The sequence below is a fragment of the Manacus candei genome, unplaced genomic scaffold (genome assembly GCF_025592945.1).
Source record: "Manacus candei isolate 608988 ecotype Guabito, Panama unplaced genomic scaffold, ASM2559294v1 h1tg000029l, whole genome shotgun sequence".
In the NCBI taxonomy this organism is placed as follows: Eukaryota; Metazoa; Chordata; class Aves; order Passeriformes; family Pipridae; genus Manacus; species Manacus candei.
Window position 1 is genome coordinate 1,731,563 of NW_026138077.1, and position 24,383 is coordinate 1,755,945.

The 24,383-nt window shown below is 45.3% G+C and overlaps 1 long non-coding RNA gene across 1 annotated transcript; it reads left to right on the forward strand.

The window, feature by feature from the left end:
* Nucleotides 1-935: 935 nt before the first annotated feature.
* Nucleotides 936-2,807, forward strand: LOC127472601 (uncharacterized). The gene is made up of 4 exons (XR_007905078.1): nt 936-1,336; nt 1,575-1,615; nt 2,025-2,111; nt 2,547-2,807. It is a non-coding gene; the product is annotated as an uncharacterized LOC127472601 (long non-coding RNA).
* Nucleotides 2,808-24,383: the final 21,576 nt, after the last annotated feature.

The following is a 24,383-nucleotide window of genomic DNA, read 5'->3' on the forward strand; positions in this document are numbered from 1 at the left end:
GGAAGAGGAAAATCCAGGATGATCAAATGCCCCCAGAGCAGGTGGGATCTATCTGGGGTGGAGGGCAGGCGGGAGTGTCACCTTCTGCACCTCCAGCTTCCTCCATGCCTCAAATTGAGGTTGCCCTCAAGTCCTGAATCCCACTTTGGTCCAAAATAATGGAACGAACTCCTTCCCACCCCACAGAAAACCCATCCCCACTGAGACCCGAGTGCCGAGCCCTCGGGCAGGTGCCCTCCAGCCTCCCTTCTGCCCATCAGCCTTCTCCCTTTGCATCCTGAAACTCCCAAAATAAGTACAAATGACTCCTTCTAGTCCTTCTAGTCCCCAGGACAATGGAATTTTGGGGATAGTCCTCAGGGACCTCAAGAAAAGATGGGCCTGGATGCAGCACCACTGTGACTCTGTGATTCTGTGACTGTGATTCTGTGACTGCGACTCTGTGACTGTGACTCTGTGACTGTGACTGTGATTCTGTGACTGACTCTTGTCTCTATGACTGTGTCTTTGCATCTCTGTGTCTCTGTGACTGTGACTCTGACTCTGACTGTGACTCTGTGACTGTGACTCTGTGACTCTATGTTTCTGTGACTGTGTCTGTGACTGTGTCTGTGGTTCTGTGACTGTGACTGTGATTCTGTGATTCTTTGTCTCTGTGACTGTGTCTCTGTGACTGTGGCTGTGACTCTGTGACTGACTCTTGTCTCTATGACTGTGTCTTTGTGTCTCTGTGACTGTGACTCTGACTCTGTGACTATGTCTCTGTGACTGTGACTCTGACTCTGTGACTCTGTGTCTCTGTGACTGTGTCTCTGTGACTGTGTCTCTGTGACTGTGACTCTGTGACTGTGTCTGTGGTTCTGTGACTGTGACTGTCATTCTGTGATTCTTTGTCTCTGTGACTCTGTCTCTCGCTGTGAGTCTGTGACTGTCATTCTGTGACTGACTCTGTGACTGTGGCTGTGACTGATTCTGTGACTGACTGTGATTCTGTGACTGACTGTGATTCTGTGACTGATTGTGACTGTGACTGTGACTCTGTGTCTCTGTCTCTGTGACTCTGTGACTGACTGTGATGCTGTCTGTGACTCTGTGTCTCTGTGACTCTGTGATTCTTCCCTCACCTCCCTCCTCCATTCCCACTCCATTTTTTGGGTGGTTTGTCTCTCTGAGGGGCGCAGGGAAGCGAGGGGGCACAGCAGCACCCCCTGTGCTCCCCCCCTGCCCAGGCAGCCGCTGCGAAAGATCAAAGCACAGTAAAAATAGCAAGAGGGGAGAGCTTGTGGGTTTGACATCTGGAGGCCAGAAACAGCTCCTGCTTTGGAGGAGGCAAGAGGTGAGGGAGGAAGGCGAAAAGTGGGTTTCCAGTCTCTTATTTTTGACTGGGATGAAAAACTTTTGATGAAGGTCTATGGTTTGCTGGGACTTGAGATGGTGGTGTCTGTCCAGGGCCCTCATTTCAGAGCTGGGGGTGGTAACAGCTCTTGGACATAAGAGAGGGGTGTTTTCTGACAGGCAAAAGACTGATTTTTCTGTGATGCATCACCTGACAGCCTTATTTTTATTCCAAGCAGCCACGTGGGAATTGTCTGCGCTCCTTGGCTGGACAAAACAGGTGCTGTTTCCTTTGGGGCTGGAGTTTTTCAGAGATAAGGCTTCAAAAGTCATCCCAAACCCAAGGGGTCCCAATCAGAGCCTGGTTTTTCAAAGGTTTGTACTTCTAGGATGTTTGTCTCCAATCTTTTAAGAAATTCAACCTGTGGACAATGAGAATATGTGTGACTAGAAATCCTGTCACCAAATCAGAAGCAGAATTAAAAAACCCTTCATTTTTTGATGAGACAAAATGCACCCTCTGATCCAAAGCACGTTATTTTCCTTTTCCTTTTTCTTTTTTTTTTCTTATATTTTTTTCATAATTGTTCCATCTGATGAGGAGCTGGAGCTGTTGGGAAGTGCTTGGTGCCCTGTGGCATGTGGAATGTTGGACTCTTTGTGATCCTTTCTAAACTTCACCTGTGCAGAACAGGAGAATCCCAGAAATGTTTGGAGTGGAAAGGATCTTAAAGCTCCTCTCATTCCATGGGCAGGGACACCTTCCACTAGTCCAGGTGCTGGAATGATCACTTGTCTGGATTGATTTCCTTTACGTGGGGCCAGTTACCATCTTCTCCTCCTTGACCTGATGCTAAAAGAGCTTTTCCCCTCTTCCATTCACACCTTCCAATGGAAAATATCTCTAATTTGCCCTTCTTTGATGGTGTTCCTGAGGGTTTTCCCCACCCAGAGGTCGATGCTCCCAGTCCCAGTGCACAGTGCCAGTCCCATGGCTGGGGATGATGCCAAAGGATTGTGCCTCTTTCATTAGCACAGTCATTAACCATCTCCTCAGCAATCAATTCCACTTGCTCATCACCCACCCCTTTTACCAGGAAATCACAGGGAGGGGGGGGAAAAATGAGTGTGCAAATGTGGAGGCTGGATTGGGCGGGAAGGGGAAGAAGGAAGAAATGCAAAAAGGGTTTTTTTAGGATTTTTTTTCCCAGTTGTTGGGGCAGATGGGACGATAAAGTTTCGTGTGAAACCGGAGCTGCAGCACTTCTGTGCCCGGATGGAGCTTTCAGTCAGGGTGATGTAAACACCGCTGCAGAATTTGGGAGGCTGTTCTGTTTGGGGAATGTGATGGATTAAAGCTGACAAATGAGATTTTTTTTTTTTTTTTTTGGCCTTTTGGGTTGTGCCAGTTTCATGTGAGGCAAAGCTCTGGCTCCCAGACCAATCCCAAACCTCGGGGGCAGGCAAGGCTTGGGGGGAGGGAGCCACAAAGGGAGTGTTTGCCGAGCCTCATCTAATTTAAAGCATCTTTGGCTGAGTGGTGCAGCGAAGAGGATGTGGCTAACACAAAGAAAAAAATCATAAAGGGATCAAAGTGTGTGTGCAAATTCGTTCCTTGTGGCAGGAATTCTGCCAGTTTGCTTTCCTAAGATAAAAAAAAACCCAACACCCCAACCTTCTCCCCCCATCCCCCCGCCCAGGCCCCATGGAGGGGAGGGAAAATCGCGGGGCAGGATCCCTGCTGGATTCCATGAGGGTGGGAGCACTGAGGGATGGTCAGGATGGCACTGCAGCCCCGACCTTGGGCCTGAGATGTGAGCAGCTCCTCCTGGGTCCCAGGCTGCACATGGAGCAGCCACACGAGCTATTTATAAGCAGTTCAAAGGCACCACAAGTGTGGGTGGATGTTGGCTGGGAGCTCCAGGCCACCAGGAAGCTCTGGAACGCTCACAGGAACCTGACATTACCCCAGAGCTTCCTTGGAGAGGGGGGGAAAGATGACGAAAGCTTGTCACAGAGTCACAGAATGTGCTGGGCTGGAAGGGCCCCACAAGGATCACCCAGTCCAGCTCCTGGCCCATCCCCAAGAGTCACCCCTGTGCCCCAGAGCATCAGCGCAAACTCTGGGCTCCTGCAGCTTGGAGATGCCTTTTTTCCCCACAGGCAGACACATATTGGTGTCTTGTAATGCTCTTATCTCTAGCACAGTCCATGGAAACTCCATGGAGAGGTCAGGACATGGACCTCCCTTGGTGTTCATGCCCTATATTCACATTTTGGGGTCCCTTGGTCCAGTATTTTACTTCTCTCCAAACATGAGTCCCCAGGGGCAAAGCAAAGGCTATTTGATGTGGAGCAAAGGTCACAGAATCCCAGGATATGCTGAGCTGGGAGGGACACACAAGGATCATCCAGTCCAACCCCTGGCCCTGCACAGGCCCATCCCCAGGAGTCACCCCCTGTGCCCCAGAGGATCATCCAAACCCTCCTGGAGCTCTGGCAGCCTTGGGGCTGTGCCCACTGCCCTGGGGAGCCTGGGCAGTGCCCAACCAGCCTCTGGGGGAAGAACCTTTGCCTGAGATCCAACCTGAGCCTGCCCTGACACAGCTCCAGCCATTCCCTGGGTGCTGTCCCTGGTCCCCCCAGAGCAGAGCTCAGTCCCTGCTCCTCCTCTGCCTGTGCTCAGGAATTTGTGGATTGCAAAAAACCCCTAATTAATTAAAAGTCAAAGCTTTGGAGCAAGGTTGGTCCACGTCAGGTGGCACCAGCTGGAACGCTTTGGGTGACTGACCTCGTTGCACACGTGGAGGAGGAGGCGCTTGCCTTCAAGGCAGCCAACACAGAGTTGGGTTGTTGGCTGCTGCCTCATCCCAAGCTGGTCCTCCTTCCAGCAAACTGGAAACCACAGCAAGGCCCTGGTTGTGTTTCCTACAGGACCACGGGCCCTCTGGAATAACATCCACTGAGAACAAAAGCTAAAAGCAAGGGCAAATCCAATGCCGGAAAAGGAGTCAGTCCAGAAACCTTCCAAAATCCTGATGAAAAATAAAAATTACAATGGAAAACAGACATCCATTTTGCATCTGCAAAGAGAGGAAAAGGAAAATGAAGTCTAAGCACAAGGTCTTGTTCTTACTTCCCAGGAATTTGCTCTGTTGGATTGTCAAATACCTTGTGCCAACACTTGGGAGAACAACACCAGCGGCTTTAAGTGCAATGAATCAAAGCACAGGAGTAAACTTTGTATAAACCCAAAGGACTGTTCTTAGAAACCATCCAAAATCAGAAAATAAACAATTCAGCAGGAGAAAAAAGTCTGGGAACTCACAGGGGAGGTCAACTCTGGTCTGAGGAGTGGAAACAAAACCTCAAATGAGCCACATCATTATTCCCACTCTTAATTGTTCATGGGCCCAAGCAGGAGGCTGGGATGGAGTGAATGGTGTCTGAAGAGGGGAAAAAAAGGCACAAAATGCTCTTTTTTTCCCTCATGGCCCTTCCGGAGATGTGGCTTTGCCAAGGTGTAGGGTGGGAGTGCAGTGGAGGAGTGGGAGGTGGCTCTGCAAAGGCAGAAAAGCTGGGCCCAGCCTGAGGGCACAGATATGGTGTATTTAAACATGGTTGAGAGTTTCCTACAAAATCTTAGGCCAGGGACACTTCTGCCCTCACTCAACCCTGGCTGAGCAGGCAGGGGCAGAGAGGGCTTGACCCAAACTAATCCAGGCTGCAGGTGAGATCCTGGATCACAGGGAAGCCCTTCACCAGCCTGGCCCCAGATTTGGTGGCTTCTTTAACACCCACAAACAGAGAGCTGATGTTTCCTCCCCTAAAATCATGAATTCACCAGATCAGGTTTTAATGCCAGAGCTACTGAGTGCAAACACACCACCTGGATCCAGCCAGAAGAGCTGCTTTTAATGAAGAGCAGATGCCTGTGCACTTCCACAGCCTGGGAGAACACAAGGCAGGTTGTCCTGAGCCTTGGGAGACTCTGGGGCTCAGCTTCCAGCCCTGGTGTTGATCCCAATGGGGCTGAGCAGTTGTCTCTCACATCTCACACAGACCTTCCTGGGCTTCCTCTTTCCTATAGGAATGAAGGCATCTTGGGATGGTCCCACCACCTTGCAACAATCCCTTCCATGTCCATTTTGGGACGAGAGAAAGGATGTTCACGGGCTGCAAGGTGGAAATGTTCCTCACCATTAACATTCCTTCACCTCTCTGGTGCTGCTTCCAAATCGGAGCGTTCACGGATCAGATCTTTTTTTCCTGAGAGGATTTTGCAGTGAAAGATCTTCATTTCACACGGGATATCCCCGGGGCAAAGAAAGCAAAAGTCATACAAATCTGTGTTCTTTAAGAATCAAACCAAACAAGCTTCTTGGATGGCTCCATAGACATTCTAACAACGAGAGGGGGAAAAAAAAGAAAAAGCGTGGAAAAAGGATTCAGGGAAAAGAAGAGCTAAGGGGCCTCTGGTACTTTCAGGTATATTCCCAGGGATTCCCTTTTGGATCACACAAGCACCACCAAAGTCATTAGAAGTTGGTTCTTTCCTTTTAATAGCAATAGTTTGATGATTCAAACCACATTCGGTGCTCAGAAGGGAGATTTTGATCAAAGCATTTTGAAAAATCAGATGAAAGAAGCATTAGAAAAAAAAATGCTCCTGCAATATGAGCCAGGAAGTGGAAATGGCTGTCCAGGAGAAGAGATGGGGAAAAAAAAATTACTGAAAACCTTAAATTGATACTACCATTATCCACATAAACAGTGTTACAAGTCAACAAAGACTGACAGGGGCTGTGTTCCTTAATTGCTGAAAGGAAGAGCCAATTAGCACTTCAAAATAGGCATGATTCAGTCAACCCACCCTTCAAAGTGAGGATCTTTCTTCTTCTTTTTTTCTTCTTTTTCTTTTTCTTCTCTTCTTCTCCTCCTTCTTCTTCTCCCTTTTATTCTTCTTTTTCTTCTGATTTTTTCTTCTCTTCTTTCCTTCTTTTTCTTCATCCTCTTCATATTTTTCTTCATATTTTTCTTCATATTTTTCTTCATATTTTTCTTCATATTTTTCTTCTTCCTTTTTTCCTCTTTCTTCTTTTCTTCTTCCTTTCCTCCTTCTTCTTCTCCTTCTTCTTCTTCTTCTTCCTCTTCATATTTTTCTCCTTCTTCATATTTTTCTTCTTCATATTTGTCTTCTTTTTCATTTTTTCTTCTTCTTCCTTTTTTCTCCTTCTTCTTTTCTTCCTTCTTTCTCCTTCTCCTTCTCCTTCTCCTTCTTCTTCTCCTTCTCCTTCTCCTTCTCCTCTCCTTCATCCTCTTCATATTTTTCTTCTTCCTTTTTTCTCCTTCTTCTTCTTTTCTTCTTCCTCTCCTTCCTCTCCTCTTCCTAGTGGGGATTCAGGAGGGTTAGAGTTGGAAATCCAGACCTCAATGAACAAGTAGATGTTTGTGGGCCAACTCAATCCTCTACATGGATAAAGACACATCCTCTCAGGGGGAGATGCCCTCGGCTTGGCCGTGTCACAGCCCCAGTGCCACCACAATCCCTCTCCACTCCCACCTCTGCCCCTGCACAATGGTCACAACCCCCCAAAAAAGGCATTTTGGGGAGGGCAGGATCACGTGCTGGGTTAAGGCTTGGCAGGTCAGGATGTTCTAAGGAGAAAACCCCATGTTTCCATTTCCTGAAGTGTCCAAACGCTGCGCTTTGACACATCAGGAATGAGAAGGTTTCACTTGGAGAAACTTCAGATGCTTGATTGCATCGTTAATGTGCCTTCCTTGGGGTTATTTTTCTTTTGAGAAGCTGGGAAGGGATCCAAACTGGAGCAGAATTAATTAAAGCACCCAGTTTTGTTTCACCTGGATTGGTTGCACTGGCTTTGTTTCGGGGGAAAAATACCATGATTAAATTCAGCCTAAACTCTCTTCCGTGTCCATGCGGGATCACACGAGGAAAATCAACCCTCCTCCCTCATCAGTGTCTTCACCAGCACCTCAGGTCGCGTGCTTGGCTTGGAAAAACCCTTTTATCCCACTGTGGGCATGGCAGGCAACTATCCCCTGTGGATAAAAACCTGGAAAAGGCCCTAAAGAGAATTTACAAGTATGTTCAGTCTCCAAAAAAACTCCCTCTCCCTGAATTCCCATCGGCTCCTGCATCAATCTCACACATGTGGCCATGATATCCATGGCTCCATCCCTGTTAACACCAGCTTGGAGCTCCTAATACCAGTTTCAAACATTTTCAACCTGTAGGCAGCTTTCAAACAGCTGCTACTTTTTAAAAAGAACCAGATCCAAACCTCTGCTCCTTCCTCTTTTTTTTTTTTTTCCCTTCAAAATGTGGAATTTCCCCCTCCTGTCAAAATGCCCTGACGTGGGAGCTCAGATGGGCAACGTCCAGACCTTAAGCAGGGACTTGTTTGGTGCTCCACAAACCAGCAGGGCTTGGAAACAGCCTTGACATTTGGGATGTTCGGTGTGTGTGTCCTTGTCCAGGATGGGTGGGAAGCCTTAAAAGCAGAGGGATTTCTGGAAGTGCTCTCTGCAGCTCCTTAGTCCTTGCAAAGTTGCATCCCTTGCTAACAAGTGTTCAGGATTTATGTGAAGAGGAGTATATATATATATTATATATATTATAAATATATACAGGTAAAACAAAGGATTAAGAGATGTACAAAATACTCCCTTTTCCCTGGAAAACTGGGTGTTCAGGAGAGTTTGAGCTGGAGATCCATACCTGAATGAACTGGAGAGATACATCTATATCTATCTACATCTACATCTATATCTATATCTCCATATCTGTATATCATCATCATCCTCATCATGGCCGGGCTTCGGAACAAAGGTTTGGGAAGGGCTCTCCCCACACTTGCTGCAGGTGTGCTGGTGGCTGAAGAGGCCAATGTGAGATAGACAAGTCCTGTTGCAAAAGGCACAGCAGAAGGACTCCTTGGATGGCATCGACAGGACGCAATCCTTTGTGCCCTGTCTTTTCTCTTTGATGGTGATCCTGTGTGTGTTCTCAAAGGCATCAGCAGCGTTATAGACGGTGTGTCTCCAGACCTCCCGACTGGAGGCCAGAGCAGACCAGTGATGAAGATCAGTGTGGCCGAGGCTGAGATGTTGTTTCAGGCAGTCCTTGTATCTCCTCTTTGGGGCTCCTCTCTTGTGGCAGCCGATGGCAAGTTTACCATAGAGTACAATCACCATCTATATCTATATCTAATCTATACCTATATATTTATATATCTATATTTATGTATCAATATCTGTATCTATATCCATATCTATATATATGTATCTATATCCATATCCATGTCTATATCTATATCCACATCAATATCAATGTCTATCTCTATCTCTAATCTCTATATGTCCATGTCTATATATCTATATCTATATCCATATCCATATCCATACCTATATCCATATCCATATCTATAAATCTATATCCACATCCATATCTATATTTCTAAATCTATATCTATATCCATATCTATAAATCTATATCCCTATCCATATATATATCCATATCTATATCCATATCTATATCCATATCTATATCCATCTATATCTATATCTATATCATCTATATCTATATCTATATCTATATCTATATCTATACCTATATCTGTCTATATCCATATCTATATTCATATCCATATCCATATCCATATCTATATCTATATCTATATCTATATCTATATCTATATCTATATCTATATCTATATCTATATCTATATCTGTCTATATCCATATCTATATTCATATCCATATCCATATCCATATCCATATCCATATCTATATCTATATCTATATCTATATCTATATCTATATCTATATCTATATCTATATCTATATCTGTCTATATCCATATCCATATCCATATCCATATCCATATCCATATCCATATCCATATCCATATCCATCTATATCTATACCTATATCTGTCTATATCCATATCTATATTCATATCCATATCTATATATCCATATCTATATCCATATCCATATCTATATCCATATCTACCTATATCTAAATCTATATCTATACCTATATATCTGTCTATATCCATATCTATATTCATATCCATATATATATTCATATCCATATCTATATATCCATATCTATATCCATATCCATATCTATATCTGTATCTATATCCATATCCATATCTCTATATCTCTCTAGATGTCCATATATATATTTATAAAGCTGAACATACAGATGTGTCTCTGTGTGCACAGAAATGCACATTCAGCACCTCTTGAAAACCCTTTACAGTCCATTTGCTGCAATGTGTTGGCTTCCTAAAAAATTTATAAAAGAGCCCCTTGTCCTGGGAGTCCCAGAGAAAAACTGGGAATTTCAAGATCCTGATTCACTTCGGCTTCTTGAAGAGCTCTGACCAGTTGAAACGCACACAGAGAGCTGCCGATGTTCCCAAAAAATCCAACTCTTGGGAAAAAGAGGAGGTGAAAGCCAATTTTTTTCATTGTTTTCCCAGCCCTGCTTAGCTTTTGTCCGCTTTGCTCCCTTGGGACTTCCCAGTTCAGACTTTTTCCCCACCTTGCATCTCAAACTCCAGGAAGTCCTTCAAGTGCAGAGCTCTCTCCTGGAAGATGGAAGCTCTCCCGGAGGAGCTGAGCCCTCGGCAGCGCTGCGGTGGCTCCCAGCCAGCAGAGCACTCCAACACTGGCTGGAGTTTCACCTGCTCAAGACCAAAGTTAAACCTAAGCACGAGCTTAAGTGCTCTGCCAAAGACGCGGGATTAGTGGTATACCATAAATTAAGCTTAAGGTGTTTTCCTGGACTCGGGATGGAATCATTGGAAAATAATGTCTGGGGAAAAAAATAAGGGAAATAAATGATGGAAAAGAGACATAAATGTAAAAATGGTGACAATGAATGGTAAATAAATAAATAAATGTTAAATAAAGGTAATTCTGAAAATAAATAGAATTCTAAAAATAAAAATATAAAACTAAGAAACTAAGAAAAAGAAATATAAAATTAAAAGTAAATATAAAATTTAAAATGATTATAAATATAAAAATAAATATAAAATTAAAAAATAAGTGTAATTCTAAAATTCATATACGTCTAAAAATAATTAGAATTGCAAAAATAAAAATAAGGAAACTAAATAATAAAATAAATATAAAATTAAAAATAAATATAAAATTAAAAACGAATATAAATATAAAAATAAATATAAAATTAAAAACTAATATAAATATAAAAATAAATATAAAATAAAAATAAAAATAAGTAAAATTCTAAAATTCATATACGTCTAAAAATAATTAGAATTGTAAAAATAAAAATAAAGAAACTAAATAATAAAATAAATATAAAATTAAAAATAAATATAAAATTAGAAACGAATATAAACATAAAAATAAATATAAAATTAAAAACTAATATAAATATAAAAATAAATATAAAATAAAAATAAGTAAAATTCTAAAATTCATATACGTCTAAAAATAATTAGAATTGCAAAAAGAAAAATAAGGAAACTGAATAATAAAATAAATATAAAATTAAAAATATAAAATAAAATGAAAAACTAATATAAATATAAAAATAAATATAAAATAAAAATAAAAATAAGTATAATTCTAAAATTCGTATACGTCTAAAAATAATTAGAATTGCAAAAAGAAAAATAAGGAAACTGAATAATAAAATAAATATAAAATTAAAAATAAATATAACATTGAAAACATATATAAAAATAAATATAAAATAAAAAAATATAAAAATAAATGTAATTCTAAAAATAAATTTAGATATAAAAATACAGATATAAAAATAAAGAAACTAAATACTAAAAAGAAATATAAAGTTAAAAACAAATATAAAATAAATTAAATATAAAATAAATAAAATATAAAAATAAATATAAAATAATAATAAATATAAAATTAAAAATAAAGGTAAAAATAAAAATAAATATAAAAATAATAAATAATAAAAAATAAGGAAAACTCATAAAAAGGAAAGTCACCTGCTGATGTTGGCAGAGTCTTCCACCTGAAAGTAGCTTTCTTGGACTCTTTCCTGATCATGAGCAGGAACCAGAGAGGGAAGCCTTGTCCTTCCAGGACTCCCATTCCTGCAGCTACAAATGGCAGGATTTTGAGGCTGAGAGCAATGCCAGCATTCCTATGACACTGTAGGGTCTGGACAGCCCAAAGGGCCACGGGAAAGCTCCTCAGAGGGGCCGGGGGGTGAAGGAACCTCGGGAGAGCACCCCTGGCTTGGCAGGAGCTCCACAACAGCCCCTCTGCTCTGGGGACAGGCTGGGAGAGCTGGAAATGGTCACCTGGAGAAGGGAAGGGTCCAGGGAGACCTGAGAGCCCCTTGCAGGGCCTAAAGGGGCTCCAGGAGAGCTGGAGAGGGACTGGGGACAAGGGATGGAGGGACAGGACACAGGGAATGGCTTCCCAGTGCCAGAAGGCAGGGAGAGGTGGGATATTGGGAAGGAATTCTTGGCTGTGAGGGTGGGGAGGTCCTGGCACAGGTTGCCCAGAGAAGCTGTGGCTGCCCCATCCCTGGAAGTGTCCAAGGCCAGGTTGGAGCCACCTGGTAGCCACCTCTCGTGGTAGGTGTCCCTGCCCATGGCAGGGGTGGAACAAGATGGGTTTTAATGTTCCTCCCAACCCAAACCATCCTGGCTTGTTTGATTCTCCAAACTCCCACCATTGGATCTCTCTTCCATCCCTCAAGATCAGCACCATCCATGGGCTGCCCTGGGGGAGGACTAGCCCAGCATCATCACCTTTCCTCCTGCACCCCATCAGGCTCCTCCAGAGAAATAAAACCAGCTGGCTTTGCCTGTTCCCAGAGAAATCTGGGCTGTGCCGTGACACAAAAACGGGGAGCTCAGGAAATAAAACCTTCTTCCCTCAGAGTAAAAAGGTCAGTCAAGGCCAAATGTAGCCCAGGCTCCCTGATGGCCAAAGACAGGTGGAGACAAGGCTCAGCTGTAGACTCCTAGGCCTGCTAATCCTCTGGATGTTTTGGGAATGGCTGTGAGTGGTCTGATCCCCTCTCCCTCATTCCTGCCATCCCAATTGTACATCCCAAAATGTCATTACCAGCAACGAAGCCTCAAATGGTACTTCCCCCACTGGGATTATAACTCTGCCACCCACTGAGGAATCCAGGGGGAAGAAGGTGGTGATGATGGCTCAATGTGTGGGAAAACCTCTGGGCCCCAAAGGGTTAAAATGCCTGCAGGGGGGGGATTCAATTCCAGGTCTTCCTTGGGCCATCCTTGGGGAATCTGGCTCTGTATCTGCTCCTTCACTCGGGCACTTACAGAGCTTTGCAGCAGGTGAAACTAAGCCCAATTTCCTCAATCCTCTGCAAGTGTGGCTAAAGAAATAGCCCTAAATTAGGTCCCAAATTCCTGTGATCCTCAGAACACTGAGAGGGGATGAATAGCTTTCGATAACAGCCCTGGATTTGGTGGTGTGGGGAGATTTATTCCCTGATCTTTTGCCCGTCAAAATCTTTTTCTGATCTTAATTGTCAATCACATCGTGTGATTTCTCCAGAGAAATGAAAATAGCAGCTATTTGTCTTGAAAATCCACCCCTTTGATGTCAGAATTCCAGGAAATAAAACACCTTTATAGTTATGGGATCCAGACCTGTCTGACCGGGATGCATTTCCATCAGGGCTTGTTGCATTTGTTGACTCGGGATTTAAGACGTTCTGCCCCTTTTATGGTGATTCACAGGGAGCTTTTCAGGGCACATTCGCTTTTGCAAGAACAGAAAGAGCCCTTTTCCTTCAAAAGAGTCATTTTCCTTCAGGGATCCCACATCTGGAGCGTGGCAGTTCTTCCCGACATGGACTGAGCTTCCAGGGCATCGATATCCAGCCTGAACTAATCCAGCCCTCACTGTGCTGCTGGAATAATGACCTGGACATCCAGGCCTGCTCACAGGAGGGCATTGTCCACATCCCCACCATCTCAGACCACCCTTGGATCAAGGCTTAGCCACAAACAACCTCTTCTCTGATCTCCTGGAAATGGCAGCATCCACTGAGCTCTTCCAGCTGAGCTCCAGAGGAGGAAAACCTCCCTTTCCCACAGCTCCATCCTTTGGATTGACTCTCCTCGGACCACCAGCTCAGCCACTGCATGTCCACCTCCACCTGGAGAAGCTATTTCTAAAAAAAAGCCAATTTTTTGGGTAAAGATCAGGGAAGTATGGGAAAGACTAAGTAAAATTTGGTTGCTTCAGCCTCATTACTTTTCCACTGGTTTTAAGGAGCTCTGTAGATTTTGGCTGCACATTAAATGTGTGCCATGACCTGGGGGAAGGATCCTTGTTGATCTTGCTCCTAAAAACTGCTTCCCAAGGATGTTGGCTGGGTGGGAGTGTGGATCTGACACAGCAAGGGTACTTGTGTGTGTATATATATATATATATATATATAATATATGAATAATCCATGTATATATATAATATATATAATTTCCAAGTGAACCCGGAAAACCAGGTTCTGGAGATTCCAATCTGGAGCTTTGAATGCTGGAGAAGGTTTCGGTTGGAAAGAAAAAGAAAACCCCCAACCTGTGTTTTCCCGTGGTGGCTCAGCCTGGGAAAACACATTTGAGATTGGAAGGGGGATGGAAGAGTTACATGGGACATGTCCCCCCTTGAAAGCCTAGGATCTCCTCCCTAGAAACCCCCAGCTCCTCATTTTGATGGAAATCACACAAATTCACCCCAGCACCAAAGGTGCCTTTCCCAGGTGAGCCCTTGGCCATCTGAGGACCTACCAGACCAGGTAAATCCTGGCTGAGATCCCTGCCAGGACAGGCCCAGAGGTTCAGGACTCAGATTCCCTGTGGGTGCCTCGGTATCTCAGCTTTTTGGGTTCCCATTTTTCTTTGCAGCCACCAAAACCGTGTGAAACTTTGACCCTCAAGTGGAGCAACCACATTTTTCTCTCTCAGGAAACCCTTTGCACTCTACACTGCTCCGAAAACTTTTCCCACTTGATTCCACCAGCTTGAAATTAGAGTTAAAATAACAATAAACAGAAGTTGAAAGGTTTGGGTCCAGCACTGAGCTTTCCTGAAGTCTTCAGTGTTTTGTGCCCTGGAATTTTGGTTCAGAGCAGAGGGATGAGTTGGGAGTGGGATAACCTTGGAGCTGAGGGCACTGCAGGTCCAGAGCTGGGGCTGGGCACGAAGCTGGATCACAAACCATAAATCCCCTTTTTTTGTGTTAAAAGGCACTTAAACTAAAATAGTGAGGAGGTTCAGTGCTGTGCCTGCAGCTGCACAGGGAGTGATGCCAGCATTTGAAATCTGGGAATAATTGCTTCAGGTTTCCAGAATGATTCTTATTGAAGTAGGGGAAAAAGAAAAAGAGAGAGATTGAGAGAGAGGTCATTGTTAAAAATGGAAATCCCTGGGACCTGAGCATCTGGTTGTATCCCTGTGTGAGCTGCCCTGCAATGCCACCAGCACTCCCAGAAATGGGATGAACTGGGTACTTGTGGCCAGCCAGGGGGATGCCAGAGGAATCAAGGATGCAGCTGAGAAAGCTTCCAAACAGTTTAATGCTTCCGAACAACCGACCAACCTCCCAAGGGTGGGAAATGCACCCAAATTAGGCAAAGTGCCAACCCACCGTGATGGGAAACGCAGCACAGGGGGGTTACACGGAGAGCTGGGCTCCAAGAGGGGTTAAACAGTCCCAGCCTGCTGCCTCCAGCCGGGATCAGGAGTGGGAATGGGCGGCAGAGCTGGCAGGCTGCTTGGGACAAGATCAAAGGAGCCATGCAGGTCTGGAAGCGGATGCCAGAATTCCTGGAAGCGCTGGAATCGGGCACTGAGAGTTGTCTGCGGGGAGGGATGCGAGGCAGGCCGTCCTCTCCAACACCTCCCAGCCCACTGGAGGCTACATGGAGCTGATGGAGCAGGGATTTCCCACTGGATTAGCGGGAGAACAGGTCAGGAATGGAGTGCTGGGGAAAGATGGCTTTTTGCTTGTTCTTACCAGACTTGCTGAAAATTGAAGCGTTTTCCATCCAAAGAGGTGCTGGATACCTGGCATCTCACCTTTCCCAATTGCTGAGCTGTTCCCTCTTAAATTTTAAAAAGGCTTATTCCGGGTTGCCTTAAGAAGGGGAGAGAATTGTATTTTTATTGAGGATGGAGGATGTTAAAAACAATGAAATGAAGCAGCAGAATTTCTCTGAAACAGGCTTTTTTTCCCTCACCTGCAGATTTGAGCTGGTGGGCTTTGGTAGATTCTAATTTGATTTGATTTTGATGCCACATCAAAATAGGATTTTTTTGGTGGTTGTTGTTGACTTCCTTGTTCTCAAAAAAGCACCAGCAGAGGTAGGAAGGCTGTTTGCTGTTCAGCCTTCTCCGAGACCCAGAGATCCTTTCTATCCCATCCTCCCAAACCTTCCCTTCCCAAACCTTCCCTTCCCAAATCTTCCCTTCCTAAAGCTTCCCAAACCTTCCCAAACCTTCCCTGAAGCATCATTTTGGAAAGCAGACGAGGACACAAGTCCCAGAAGGTCCTGGCTGAAGGAACAATCAGCTGGGAATGAGTCATGTTGGCAACCAAATCCCAGGAATCCCAGCCAGATCCCTGTGCACAGGCCTGGAATAGATTCTACTTGATGGATTCCAGGCCCTGGCCAATCCTGGTGCCTTGGAGTGGTTTGCAGGGGATCCAAGGATCAGAGCTATTATTAACACTGCTATTTATTATCTGGGATTGCCTGGAGTGCTCTTGGAATTGTCAGCAAGAGAGTTCCTGTCCTGAGCACACGGGATCGTCGGGATCCAAGGGTGTGACTGGAGATGAGCCGTGGGATGGATCTGCTCCCTGTCGTGTGGCACCAAGAGGGGAAGGGACCATCAGTTCTTCCAGACTGGAGACAGGAATTCCTACCAGTTCCTCCAGACTGGAGACAGGAATTGCCATCGGTTCCTCCAGGTTGGAGTCAGGAATTGCCATTGGTTCCTCCAGGCTGGAGTCAGGAATTGCCATCAGTTCCTCCAGGTTGGAGTCAGGAACTGCCATCGGTTCCTCCAGGCTGGAGCCAGGAATTGCCACACCACCAAGGAGTGGCAGACCAAAGTGGCAGAAACTAGAGGGAACCATCTCACCCGGGATAAAGTCTGGAAGCCCCTGGAGCAGCGGGAGGGGTGTGTGCCCCTGGAGCACCCTGGGAGGCGGGAAAGGCTGTCCCAGGCTGGGTCTGTGCCCCAGAGCCGGAAGGCAGGGAAGCATCTCTCTTATCCTGGGACCTTTTGCTCTGTGGCCACCAGGAGAGTTGGGTGCTGCCACCCAAATCCAAGTTCTCCTGCAGGAACCTCAGCTTCCCGCTGCCGGGAACACGGAAAACATGACCCCAGTGCAGCCCAAAAAGGAACACCACAGAGGCTTATTTTTAGGAATCTCATGGCTCACAGGCTGGATTTTCCTTCAAGTCTCAGGTTTGGAGAGACTCTCCAGGGGGAGGAGGACACATCCCAGCTCCTGGGATGACCCTGATATCCCTCAGCGGTGGAGACGTGTCTAGACACTCTGGGAAGCATTCAATCGGGAGCGGTGGGAATGGGTCCTGCTGTCAGCAACAATGGAAGAGGAACAAACCAGCCTGGTTTTATTCCCTGCAGCTGCCTTTTAAAAGGATTATTGGGTCACTGGAAGTTTTATTTGCAGCAAAAAATAACTCAGAGGGGAAAAAAAAAACTGCAGGAAAAAATTGGGAATGAAGCTGTGTTAAAAAAAAAGAAAAAAAAATTGGGAATGAAGGTGTATAAAAAAAAGGAATGAAAAAAATTGGGAATGAAACTGTATTACAAAAAAAAGTGGGAAAAAATTGGGAATGAAGATGTACAAAAAAAAGCAGGAAAAAATTGGGAATGAAGCCATATAAAAGAAAAGAAAAATTGGGAATAAAGCTGTATAAAAAAAAGCATGAAAAAATTGGAAACAAAGCTGTATAAAAAAAAGCACAAAAAATATTGAGAATGAAGATGTATTAAAAAAAAATTGGGAATGAAGCTGCATAAAAAAAAGTGGGAAAAAAATTGGGAATGAAATTGTATGAAAAAATTGGGAATGAAGTTGTATAAGAAAAAAGAAAAAATCAGAAATGAAGGCATATAAAAAAAGCAGGAAAAAATTGGGAATGAAGCTGTATAAAAAAAAGAAAAAATGGAAATGAAGCTGTATAAAAAAAAGAACAAAAAAAATTGGGAATGAAGGTGTATTAAAAAAAGCATGAAAAAATATGAAACAAGGCTGTATAAAAAAGGCACAAAAAATATTGGAATGAAGCTGTATTACAAAAAAAATTGGGAATGAAGCTGCATAAAAAAAGTGGGAAAAAAAATGGAAATCAAATTGTATGGAAAAATTGGGAATGAAGTTGTATAAAAAAAGCAAAATCAGAAATGGTGTATTAAAAAAAGCAGGAAAAAGAATTGGAAATGAAGCTGTATAAAAAAAGAAAAAAGAAAAAAATTGGGAATGAAGTTGTATTAAAAAAAACAAAAAAATGGAAATGAAGTTATATAAAAAAAAGAACAAAAAAATTGGGAATGAAGGTGTATTAAAAAAAGAAAAAATTGGGAATGAAGGTGTATAAAAAAAGAAAAAAGAAAAAATTGGGAATGAAGGTGTATAAAAAAAAAGCATGAAAAACATTGGGAGTGAAGCTGTATAAAAAAAATAGCAGGAAAAAAATAGAAATGAAGCTGTATAAAAAAAAAAGAAGCACCCAAAAAATTGGAAACGAAGCTGTATATATTTTGGGGAAATTGCTTTTTTTATTTGAATAGGTTTTCCCTTTCATCTTTCCTCCAGCTGATTTTTTTTCTCTGCTTTGAGCTGGATGATTATGAATGGCTGGAGCACTTCATGGCCTTGGAAAAACTCCTTGGAGACCATGTTTTTTGGATTAGAAAATATCTGAGAGATATTTTGCTTTTCTCTAGCCAACAATTGCCCGGATTTCCCAAGCAGGCTTTATTCCGTGCCACGGCATCGGATACAGGGGACCAAAACTTGGCTTTGGAGATGAGTGGGAAAAGCAGTGTGGTCGTGGAGCTCTCCTTATGTCCATGTGTGGGGAGAAGGGAATCCAAGGATTCCAGAGGCCTGGATAACTACCTTCCACTCACTGGGGGTTTTCTGGTGTCCCTAAAAAAACCCAAACTGAAAAAAAGTGGAATCCAGGAGTTGTGGGAAGAGCTGTGGATAGACATGGATGTGGTTTGTCCATGTTTGGAGAAGGGAATCCAGGAATTCCATGGTCCTGGAGGACTCCCTTCCACTCTCTGGCACATTGAGGATTTTCTGGTGTCCCTAAAAAAACCCAAACTGAAAAAAGTGGAATCCAAGGGTTGTGGAAAGAGCCGTGGATAGACATGGATGTGGTTTATCTATGTTGTGGTGGCTGAGATTTCCAGGGATTCCCAGCCAGGTCCAAGGAGGTGTCAGCCAAAATGTCCTTCCAGCCCTGTCCACATCCTCCCTGGAGGGATGTGGAGCTGGTTCCACACAATGTCACCTCAACAAGGAAACCACAACCAACACAGAGCCCGACCACCCGGGAAGGGATGTTGGAGCTTTTTAACACTCACATTGGACAACCCTGTGCTTCCCTGGGTCCCATTCCAGCCCAGTTCCAGGAGATGCCAACCATGCTCCATTCCTCAGTTTAGGTGTGTCCTGGTGGCTCCAAACTGGGAAATTCAACTGGAATATGCTACAGGTTGACGTTACCCAATGGCCTTGGCTTCGTTTTCACCAAAGGAAGCTCAAAACACAATTCCCAACTCTGCTGGGATACACTCAGTAGGATCAGTAGTCCAAAGGCAGACTCCCATCATTCCAGCTGTGGAGAGGAGATGCCTAGGAAAAGAACTTCATAAGCAGACAAAGAAGGAAGGCAGCTGTTTCCTGGCAGATCTCGCAGTTTTTAGCAAACTTCTACCTCGGAGCCAAATCCTGGGATGTTGTGGATGTGCCCCCAGCATCTGCCAGCTGCCTGCAGTACTACCTGAGTGGCTCTTCCTGATGGAGCAGGAGTGAAGCTCCATGGCACAGGTCCTGCCAACCCCGTGCCAGTGGAAGGAGGGACACGGATTTCCCAATCCCAGCAGTTTTCCTGCCCCTTTCAGGTGGCCTCCTGGCCCTTTAGGGTGCACCAATGGTCTCTTGCACGTGCCCAAGTGTCTGCTCTCCAGAGTGATCCAGGAACAGCTCTCAAGGTCCTGCTCAAGTGAAGGGGACCAGGAGCTCAAGCCTGTTTGAGTCCAACTCTGCCATTTGGAATTTATCACCTCCTCACCCAGAGCAGGAATTCACAGAATCATGGAATCAGCCGGGTTGGAAAAGACCTCTGAGATCATCCAGTCCAACCCTTGATCCAACTTCTCCATGGTTCCCAGCCCATGGCACTGATGCCACATCCAGTCTGTCCTTAAACACCTCCAGGGACGGGGACTCCACCCCCTCCCTGGGCAGCCCATTCCAGTGGCTGATCCCTCTCTCTGGGAAGAATTTCTTCCCAGTGTCCAACCTAAACCTCCCCTGGTGCAGCTCAAGGCTGTGCCCTCTTGTCCTGCTGCTGATTCCTGGGAGAAGAGCCTGACCCCCACCTAGCTCCCCCTTCCTGTCAGGGAGTTGCAGAGAGTGAGGAGGTCTCCCCTGAGCCTCCTCCTCTCCAGGTTGAGCCCCCCCAGCTCCCTCAGTCTCTCCTCATAGGATTTGTGCTCCAGTCCCTTCACCAGCCTCGTTGCCCTTCTCTGGACCTGCTCCAGCCCCTCCATGTCCTTCCTGAACTGAAGGTCCAGAGCTGGACACAGCACTCCAGGTGAGGCCTCACCAGTGCCCAGTCCTGGGGCAGAGTCACCTCCCTGGTCCTGCTGCCATACTGTTCCTGACCCAGACCAGTATCCATTGGTGCCATTCAATGTACACTTTAATGCAAACTAGTGAAACCAAAGCTTCCTTACTAAGGAAGAGGTTGAAATTCCAGCTGTAATGGGACTATTTCTTTTTAAAATGCTAAAAACGTGGTGGATGAGCAGAAGGGTGCAAACGGAGTCTTTGAGGGGGCTCCTCTCAGTTCCTGGAGGGATCCTACAAGAAAGATGGAGAAAGTCTATTTACAAGTGCCAGGACAAGGAGGAATGGCTGCAAACCGAAAGCTAGCAGGGATGGATGGGATGCTGGGGAGGAATTCTTCCCTAAGAGGGTGGTGAGAGGGTGGGATGGAATTCCTGGAGAAGCTATGGCTGCCCCTGGATCCCTGGAAGTGTCCAAGGCCAGGTTAGAGCAACCTGGAATAGTGGGAGGTGTCCCTGTCCATGGCAGGGGGTGGCATTGGATGAGCTTTAAGATCCCTCCCAACCCAAACTATCCTGTGATTTTATGATTCTGTTTAGCCCTCATCACCCATCATCTCTTGGAGGTAGATTGGAGAAGTCTGGGAGTCCTTCCCCGCGAGGGCAAGGAGACAGAACAGTAGTTGATGATTCCTTGACCATTCCTTTTGGATGGTCCTTTCTTACAGTGGAAAAGTTCATGGACGAGGTAATCCCAACTAGCTCCACATGGACACTCGAAGCTGTGGAGAGCAGGGGTTTGCATCCCTAGGGAATGAGTGCAGGTAGGGCTCATCTTCCAGTGGTTTCCCATAACAAGAGTTGAACCAACATTTCCCATCTGTCTCCGTTTTCTCGTGGCCCCGGGAAGTTCAGCCCTCCACTAAAAATAACCTCTGCCTTTTACTGCTGGGAAAGAATCCCAGTGTTCACAGGAACAGGGTTTCTAATCTTCACAGAGGCAGATGCTGGAATACCCCAAAAGCCCAGAAACAACCAGGCAAAATTAATGAGACTTTCCCACTTATTGTTAAAAAAAGAATTTCTCCTGTGAGTTTATAGCAGTTGCAGAGCCAAAGGCCCTTTTGCTCTCCAAATAAACTGTACTTTCCACAGTTTCGGGGTTGGCTGTGCTGTGCCGTGAACTTCAGAAACAGGAATGGATGAGATCTCTGGCAGAAAAATCCAAAAGAAGTGGGCAAAGACCCCAGCCCTGCTCCGTGTGCTCCGCTGGGGCTTGTTCTTTAAAACACATGGATCTTCCGAGCAGTGGGATGGAGCTGTGGCTTCTTCCCAAACTTCTCGCAAGCTTCTTAGCCTGCAGACATCATTAGGAGAGGGCAATTAGCCCAAATCAGTCCTGCTGCCCAGGGGAGGAGTGGAAGCTGTCCATGCCTTGGCACCCACTCCAGGGATTTCTCATGGAGCCCTGGAGACGTTCAGAAATAGGAAGCCCTTTTCCAAAACTGGGAATTTTGGAAAGTCTTTCATCCATTTAGGTCTCCCCTTCCTTCCCAACTTTGTGTGTTTTGTCAGAGGGGGCAAAAAAAGGGAAGCCAAACAAATTCTGGGGTCTGTCCTTGGGTTTCCTGAGGAATTTCAGGAAGAAAATCCCAACTGTTTCCCAGCTACCGGGAAAGGCTGGTGGTGAGCATTGCATGGAGCATGAGGCCAGACAGGCTGTGGGGTCAGAGGCCTTAAAAAGTGTTTCCTTGGACTTTTCTTTCTGAGGCTGGAGTAAGATAACCCTTTAGAAGAGTGTTTTGGGAACAGTTCTGTGCCCCCAAACTTCTGCTAAACGTTGAAGGGAGGGAGAACCCAGAAGGAAGCAGAACCAGGAAGGATCAGCCCAGTGCCATGTGAGGAACACGCTGCAAAGCCAAGGGCAGAGCTGAGCCTTTCCAGGTCTCATCCCAGATATTTAACTGGAAAACCATCCTTCCACTCCTCATTCCAGCTTCTGGAAGTGCCTGCTGTGCTCACTGTTCCAGCTGGCATTGAGGCCAGAACACTGCTCCCTGGTGCAGGAATTAATTCTTCCTTCCTCTCTCTTAACAAAAAAAAATAATAACAGCAGGTACCATGGAGAGGTTAATAGGGAAGAACTATTTTTAGACCTCAAGGTATTGGATCATCCTTTGTTATGGCAACGAAACTTGTTATTCCTGGTTTCCCCTGGTCTTTTTTATGCATCAGAGTCACCGAGGCTTCTATCCAGCTCCCAGCAAACATGCAGAAACCTCGGGAGCCAAGAACTGCTTTGACTGGTAAGGACATTCAAAAGAGAGGTAAGAAGGAAGCCTGGCAAGGAAGAGTCTCACAAGGAAGGAGGAAGAGAAGCCTTGTGCCCCTGGAGAAATCCCCCCTGAGGCTTTGGGTGGGGAAGGGAGAGCAGATGACTCCTGGGGGGCCCTTCCAGCCCAGGAGGCTGCAGCAGCCCAGCCACGGGGGCAGCTGGGGGGCTCTGAGAGGCCGGAATGGTGCCTGGTTTGGGGCCAGAGCCATCAATCTCTCCTCGCAGAGGTTACTCCACACTTGGGCCAGGTTTGCAGGAACCTTTGCCAAGGTTCAGCAAGGAGAGCAAATGTTGAAAGCAGGTGTGCTGTGCCTTTTTGGGGGTTGGTGCAAAGCCAAGTGCACGGACCGATCTCTTCCCTGCTGCTCCCAGACGGGACAGAGGCAAACCAGGAGCGTGTGCTGCCCTTTCTCCTCTCAGATTCATGGAGTAAAACATCCAGGGGAGCTTCATGTCTCCAGCTCCCTCTTTGGCATCAGGGAAACTCTGGAAATGCACACAGAGGGCAAACCTTGGGGACGGAAATGATCTTTCCCGCTGTGCCCAGGGCTCCCGGACAAAACATTCCTCAATCCCAGGAAAACCTCCTGATTCCCTCTTTTGTTATTTTAATTTGCTTTAACTAGCATCATTAGTAGCTGCATTTAAGCAGCGTCCTCTCAGCTGTTTGTACTACAAAAAAACCCCGTGCATTTGAAAACAAACGGGGTTCCGGCATCTTTTAGGACAAGAGAATTCCACTTCAAACCACGCCAGTTTTGGTTTTCTCAAAACGTGAGCAGCAAAAAAGACCACCTGCTCTGTTTGAGCTGAGTTGTAAATTCTAGTGAGGAAAACAGAACCATTTTGGAGAAAGCAGCGGGAGAAATTTGGAGAGAAAAGATGGAAAGAAAACAAAAACAACACCCAGCCTCTTCGAAGTGGTGATCCCTGAGCTCTTCAGCACAAAGATATGGGCAACTAATGGCTCACGACAGCTTTTCTTTGTCTTCCCTACCTCAGCCAGGAAGTTTCACGCCCAGATATTAATTGGAAGGAACCAACACCGGGAGCTGCCGTCGCTGGGGAACATTCGTGCTTCAAAAGGGCACGGGTTGAAATTCCAAATGAGGCTCCAGGTCTGTTGATGAGAAAAAAAATTAAGATATTCTACAGAAATGTCACAACTGTTGTGACCTGGGCACGGTTTCAAGTGCTGAAGAGCAGAACAGGGGCTGAATGGTTTGTAAAATGCTTCTTTTCGAGGAGCTGAACCTAATTTGCCTGTCTGGTGGAGAGAACACGGGATCTCCACCTTGCTGTTGGCTCTCAGGGTCTCAGGGTAGTTTCCCCTCTTTATCACACTCCTTTGTGGAGCCCTTGAGAGGAATTAGGGACTAGATGGGCCAGTTTCTGTCTTCCTGCTCTTCCTGGGGCCGCGCAGCTTGCCCCTGGATTAAAACACATCCCCATGGACCCAGCCTGCACAGACTCCTGGCCTCTTGGGCATCCAGATCCTCCCAGGAGCACATCCATCATATGGAGAAAGAGATGGAGCTGCACTTTCCCCGAGGAAAGTTGAAGCCTATTCTGACTTGATTTGAAACCAATCCAATCAGAAGAAGGAAATATTCCCCAATCAGGTCAAACTGACCAAAATGAAGTGTTTCATTTCAGGTTTGTCTCCCCCAGCCCTTCAGAATAAAATAGGAGGGGAAAAAAAAATAAATATATATATATAAAAAAAAGGACTGCAAGTTTTCAGTCCAATCGTATTTTTCCCTCATGGGAAACAGCAACTCTGTGAAGTGGCAAGTTTCCTTGGAAAAGTCTGTCTCATTAGCACTTCTCCATCATGCACAA